General features: G+C 52.3%; 1 pseudogene; it reads left to right on the forward strand.

Moving 5' to 3' along the window:
- Positions 1-4,578: 4,578 nt before the first annotated feature.
- Positions 4,579-6,491, forward strand: LOC101151751 (cell division cycle protein 27 homolog; annotated as a pseudogene).
- The last annotated feature ends 729 nt before the right edge of the window (positions 6,492-7,220 follow it).

Consider the following 7,220-nt stretch of genomic DNA (forward strand, 5'->3'; position numbering starts at 1 on the left):
ACACTTCGGGCCGCGGGACAATCAGCTAAGAGCATCGAGGGGGCGCCAAGGGGCAAGGGGCGGGGACGGGCAGTGGCTCCCCTCGTGGCGGACCTCCCGCCCGCTCCCAAGATCCAACTAGGAGCTTTTTAACTGCAGCAACTTTAATATACGCTATTGGAGCTGGAAATACCGCGGCTGCTGGCACTAGACTTGCCCTCCAATGGATCCTCATTAAAGGATTTAAAGTGGACTCATTCCAATTACAGGACCTCGAAAGAGTCCTGTATTGTTATTTTTTGTCACTACCTCCTCGGGTCGGGAGTGGGTAATTTGCATGCCTGCTGCCTTCCTTGAATGTGGTAGCCATTTCTCAGGCTCCCTCTGCAGAATTGAACCCTGATTCCCTGTCACCCGTGATCACCATGGTAGGCACAGCGACTACCATTGAAAGTTGATAGGGCAGACGTTCGAATGGGTCGTCGCTGCCACGGGGGGTGTGCGATTAGCCCGAGGCTATCTAGAGTCACCAAAGCCGGTGGCAACCGACCCCCCAGCCGGGGCCGAAGAAGGTCTGACCGGGTTGGTTTTGATCTGATAAATGCACGCATCTTCCCCACGAAGGGGGTCAGCGCCCTTCGGCATGTATTGACTCTAGAATTACCATAGTTTTGCAAATAGGAGAGGAGAGAGCGACCAAAAGAACCGTAACTGATTTAATGAGCCATTCGCAGTTTCACTCTACCAGTCCTGCATACTTAGACATGTATGGTATAATCTTTGAGACAAGCATATGGTACTGGTAGGATCAACCAAGTAGGTAGAAAGCGGCCTCCGGGCCTCGCGAGGATGAGCCTGGCGTCCCAGTCGCGAGGATGGGGCGGCAGGGCGGGCGACCAGGCGTGTGGGAGGGAGGGAGCAGCTCGGGGCGGTGGGAGGGGGGTGGTGGGGCGGCGAACCGGACATCTCATACACCCACACTACACAACATCCCCCGATGGGCTCACCACTCCCGACCCTTCGTGCCCACATGCGAGGAGGCAGACCGCCCGACCGGTGCGCGGCAGCTGCGAGGGACCGGCGGCCACTCGCGCCCGGCGGGCGCGGGGCGGCCCCGAAGTTTGGGCAGCGAACGAGAGGCGGACCGCGGTGCCCGGGGTCTCACCGCCAGCGGCCTTCAAGCACCAAGGCGGCCCCGCGCTGCACCTGGAGCGGCTGACTGGCCTTTGGCGGGCCCGCGGCTCCAACACCGCCGCCGCCATCGCGGCCAGAGCCGGGAACCCTCTTCCCTGCGTGCGCTGCAGGCTGACCCCAAACCCTCCGGGCGCCCACCAGGCCCATGCGGGGAGCCGCCAACCTGGTCCTGAAGGCGAGCGCCCGGGGACATGGACAACGGGCCAACCAGTGGCTGGTGGCGGTGCCACACAAGGCGGAGCCAGTTTTGGTCCCAGACGGGGCCACCACAGCCTAAGCCGGTGAGCCGCTTGGGGAGAGAGGATCCGCGGGCGCGGAGGGGGGCACAGACAGGCAAGGCCAGGGACCGCGAGGGCAAGGACACCCAGGAGCCTGCAGAGGGGCGGCTCGGGGAGAAACCTCAGGCACAGCCGGGCCACCAGGAAAACACTGCCACGGGATCCCACCGCCACAGACACTAGGGAGGTCCCCTGACCCCCGCCTAGGACTCCGGAGGGCCCTTGGCACCCACCGAGACCCGCCTCACGAGCCCGGGTCCCGCCATTGGGACCCAGAAGCGACCTCAGCCACAAACCCAACTCCAGGGCCACGTTGCTCGTTTCTCTTCTATCCTCCAACCCGGTCAAGCTCCGGGAGACCGGTGCGCCCCCCACTTGGGACACTTCCCGTGGCCAGGCGGCCCAATGCCTTGCCACGCAAACGCGGTGGTCGGCACCGGTCGCTGCTCCTCAGGGGAGCGGTCGGAGAGCCGGCTCGCAGCGGAGCGGGTCACGCGCCGGACGGAACGCCGGGCACAACCACCGCTCCCGCAGCCTCCCAACCGCTAGGACGCCGGCCTGGCCCGGCGGGATCCTCCCCCGACTCGGAAGGGGGAGGCGCGGGCCACAGAGTAGGCGACGAACCGCCCTCCGTCCCCACCGCTGAAGCCAGGGGAACCCTCGCTCTCCCCACCTCACCCCGTCGAGGGGGAAGTGGAGGAGGGTCCTCTGCAAGCGAGTCACTACGGCAGCGCTACCATAACGCAGAGAGAGGCGGCAGGCAGGGGGATCTGGTACCCCAAAGGCACACCTTTCTGATCGCTAGAGAAGGCTTTCGCACCGCGGGTGATTCACACTCCCCACCCGCCAATCGCCCCTTGTCGGGCCTGCAGAGGCGCTCAGGGACACCTGGGGAAGGGAGGGGTCCCGCGGTACCAGGAAAAATCTGCGTGTGGCAACTTTGAGACTTTGCGGTCTGGGCGGGGGGCTTGGCCACTGTGCGTGGGTTCAATCCCCCAAGTGCCCCTCCGTCCACCCGCCTCCTTTCTCCCAGGCAAAGCACCTCCAAGTAAACCCACACAAAACCTGTCGGAGGCAGAACCATAGCCCCTCGGCGGCCAGCCGGCGCATGCATCACCTGCCCGAGCCCACCGCGGTCGCTCACACGGCTTGCGCGCACCCGCCAGAGGGGAGCACGGGACCTGCGCTTGCCAGACCAGGCGGCGCCCTTCCCCGCGTGAGAGGAGCGCGTCTCACTCAACCGCATCGACCCCCACACCAACGACCTCCCTCAGGACCCACTCGCGGACATCGCGGTGGTGAACGGAGGAGGGGGAGCTGGGGGTGAGAACCACACACCACCGCTCGGCCTCTGGCACCTGAGTGACAAGCTGGCGGGGGAAGGGGGGGAGCTGGGCGTGGTACGCTCACGCCTGTCATCCCTGCACTTTGGGAGGTGAAGGAAGGTGGATCCCTCGATCCAAGCCTTGGCAACATGGTGAAACCTCGTCTCTAAAAAAATACAAAAACTAACTGGTTTCATAACCTGGACTCAAAGTTAATAAATAGATAAATAGGCCGGTCGCGGTGGCTCACGCCTGTAATCCCAGCACTTTGGGAGGCCGAGGCGGGCAGATCACGGGGGTCAGGAGATCGAGACCATCCTGGCTACCACAGTGAAACCCCGTCTCTACTCAAAATACAAAAAATTAGCCAGGCGCGGTGGTGGGTGCCTATAGTCTCAGCTACTTGGGAGGCTGAGACAAGAGAATGTTGTGAACCCGGGAGGCAGAGCTTGCAGTGAGCCGACATCACGCCACTGCACTCCAGTCTGGGCAACAGAGCGAGACTCTGTCTCAAAAAATAATAATAATACTAAATAGATTAAAATAGAAAATTTAAAAAAAGCGTAGCTGGCCGGGTGCAATTGCTCACGCCTGTCATCCCAGCACTTTGGGAGGCCGAGGTGGGCAGATCACCTGAGGTGGCCAGTTCGAGATCCACCTGACCCACATAGAGAAATGCCATCTTTACTAACAATACAAAATCAGCCGGGTGTGGTGACACATGCCTGTAATCCCAGCTACTCAGGAGGCTGAGGCAGGAGAATCGCTTGAACACGGGAGGTGGAGGTTGTGGTGAGCCAAGATGTTGCCATTGCACTCCAGTGTGGGCAACAAGAGTGAAACTCCGTCCAAAAAAAAAAAAAAATTAAGCCCTGTATTCTGTTATTTTTACTTCCTACCCTGAGAAGAACATAATACAACTGTTGTCTGTCTGCCTGCCTGCCTGCCTTCCTGCCTGTGACAGGGACTCACTCTCTCTTTCACCCAGACTGGAGTGCAGTGACACCATTATGGCTCATTCACTGCAGCCTCAACCTCCCCAGGGTTAGGCGATTCCTCAAGGGATCCTACGGCCTCGGCCTCCCAAAGTGTTGGGGTTACAGGCGTGAGCCACCATCACCCGGCCTGAGTTAATACATCTGGTCTCACTACGTCTTAACCACACACCCATGAAGAACTCAAGTCAAGAGAGAGTCGGTAAAAGACTCTCAGCATTCTCTCCTGAAAGCAGTGAGGTGGATGGCGGCCGTGTGTCCCGAGCTGCTGTGGTTGCAGGTGACCACGCTTAGAGGACAGATTTCCAATGTTTCCAGAGAGGCACGAGCCGCAGTCATTCGGGCATCCGAGCACGAGATGGGGTTTCTGACAGCGACTTAAGGGCCAGGAAGGGCCAGAATCTGCCAAGGCCCATGTCCCAGGGTGGGGTCGATGGAACCCAAGGTAGAGGGAGTCGGCGGTCCTCACGGAGAGAACTCCAGCCCTTGGCCCCACTGTGCAGACCGAATCAGAAAGAAGAGAGTCCTTCATCCTACATGCCACATACCTCCACTGAACTTGGGAGCAAATCTGTTTTCCAAACATGAGGTGACTCTCACTTTGCAATGGATCACAAGGGGCCGGGCTTTCCAGAGTCTGCAGGGTAATGAAGTCATTCTGGCTCGGCCTCCCCCATCCCCTGGTAACTGGTGAGTTTAAATGAGCAGAGGCTGGCTGGGCCAGAGCTCCTACGGGGGGGGGAGGGGTGTGGCCAGGGTGGGGGGGAGTGCCTGAGGAACTGCAGAAAGTGGGTCTGAGCCTCGAGGATGACGGTGCTGCAGGAACCCGTTCAGGCTGCTATATGGCAAGCACTAAACCACTATGCTTACCGAGATGGGGTTTTCCTCGCAGAACACCTTTATGCAGAAGTACACTCAGAAGAAGCCATGTTTTTACTGGCGACCTGTTCTTACCGCCCAGGAAAGGCCTATAAAGCATATAGACTCTTGAAAGGACACAGTTGTCCTACACCGCAATGCAAATACCTGCTTGCAAAATGTTGTGTTGATCTCAGCAAGCTTGCAGAAAGGGAACAAATCTTATCTGGTGGAGTGTTTAATAAGCAGAAAAGTCATGATGATATTGTTACTGAGTTTGGTGATTCAGCTTGCTTTCCCCTTCCATTGTTGGGACATGTATATTGCAAGACAGATCGGCTTGCCAAAGGATCAGAATGCTACCAAAAGTCTTAGTTTAAATCATTTCCTCTGGTATCCCTTTGAATCATTATGTGAAATAGGTGAAAAGCCAGATCCTGACCAAATGTTTAAATTCACGTCTTTACAGAACTTTAGCAACTGTCTGCCCAACTCTTGCACAACACAAGTACCTAATCATAGTTTATGTCACAGACAGCCTGAGACCATTCTTACGGAAACACCCCAGGACACAACTGAATTAAACAGATTGAATTTAGAATCTTCCAATTCAAAGTATTCCTTGAATACAGATTCCCCAGTGTCTTCTATTGATTCAGCGTAATTTCACCTGATACTGTCCCACTGGGAACAGGAACTTCCATATTATCTAAACAGGTTCAAAATAAACCAAAAACTGGTCGAAGTTTATTAGGAAGACCAGGAGCTCTTAGTCCATTAACCCCAAGTTTTGGGATTTTGCCATTAGAAACCCCAAGTCCTGGAGATGGATCCTATTTACAAAACTACACTAATAAACCTTCTGAAATTAATGTGCCATCCACCGGAGCCCCTTCAAAAAAGTCTGCTGCCAGAATTGGCCAAACTGGAGAAAAGTCTGTCTTCTCCCAGAATGGAAATAGACGAGAGGTAACTCCAATTCTTGCACAAACAGAAAGTTCTGGTCCATAAATAAGTACAACACCTCAGGTATTGAGACCCACTATGACATCTCCCCCAAATGCACTGCCTCGAAGAAATTCAAGACTCTTTACTAGTGACAGTTCCCCAACCAAGGAGAATAGGAAGAAATTAAAAATGAAGTTTCCACCTAAAATCCCAAACAGAGAAACGAAAAGTAAAACTAATAAAGGAGGAATAACTCAACCTAACATAAATGATGGCCTGGAAATTACAAAATTGGACTCTTCCATTATTTCAGAAGGGAAAATATCCACAATCACACCTCAGATTCAGGCTTTTAATCATTAAAAACAGCAGCAGAAGGCTTGATTAGCCTTCTTCGTGAAAGGGGGAAAGGTTATTTAGCTTTGTGTTCATACCACTGCAAAGAAGCTATAAATATTTTGAGCCATCTACCTTCTCACCACTACAATACTGGTTGGGTACCGTGCCAAATTGGAAGGGCCTATTTTGAACTTTCAGAGTACATGAAAGCTGAAAGAATATTCTCAGAGGTTAGAAGGATTGAGAATTATAGAGTCGAAGCCATGGAAATCTACTCTACAACATTTTGGCATCTTCAAAAAGATGTTGCTCTTTCAGTTCTGTCAAAAGACTTAACAGATGTGGACAAAAATTCGCCAGAGGCCTGGTGTGCTGCAGGGAACTGTTTCAGTCTGCAACGGGAACACGATATTGCAATTAAATTCTTCCAGAGAGCTATCCAAGTAGATCCAAATTATGCTTATGCCTATACTCTATTAGGGTGAGAGTTTGTCTTAACTGAAGAATTGGACAAAGTATTAGCTTGTTTTTGAAATGCTATCAGAGTCAATCCTAGACATTGTAATGCACGGTAAGTGGTAATGAAGTGTAAAGACAAAGTCTTGTTGATGGTGGTGCTGGTAGTCACTAATTTTTCTTGTTAGATAGCTCTTTATTGTCATGAATTTGGTTACTAATACTTGGGGATGGTACATACTAGTCAATAACTTCAAACTAACATGTTTTCTTATGAAATGTATGTCTTTAACAAACTCTTCAGTTAACTAATGATAATAGAATACCAGATCCTTATACTCAACAGTTTCAGTCTTCTACCACACTTTTGCAGACACTGTAGTTGTGTTTTGTTTGTTTGCTTGCTTGTTTAGTTTTGTTACTTGATTTATTACTTTTTCTTCGAACACAGAAATGGTGATTGGGACAAAAAGTGCTTGGGAAATTGGAAAGGAATAGCATAATTCACTTATTGGATAATAGGAAAAAACACTGAAAAAATTCACTAGTTGCTGCTTTTTGACAATGTTCCAGTTTATTGAGTTACTATTAAGAACTTAGTATACCCTTTTATTTAGCAGTATCTCTGTTTTCCTTTTTTTACTTGTGTATAAGTAGACACACAGGAAATTACTATCCAGGTCATATTGTTATCAACTGAATAACATAGGAAAAGTTTGATCCTACATCTGCCTCAACACCATACTTACTGTTGACATTTATTGTATTTTTCTGGACTGACTTAAAAGTTTAAATATCAAGAGAAGGCCAGGCATGGTGGTTCATGCCTCTCATCCCAGCACTTTGGG

Source organism: Gorilla gorilla, chromosome 17, assembly GCF_029281585.2.
Source record: "Gorilla gorilla gorilla isolate KB3781 chromosome 17, NHGRI_mGorGor1-v2.1_pri, whole genome shotgun sequence".
Classification (NCBI taxonomy): domain Eukaryota; kingdom Metazoa; phylum Chordata; class Mammalia; order Primates; family Hominidae; genus Gorilla; species Gorilla gorilla.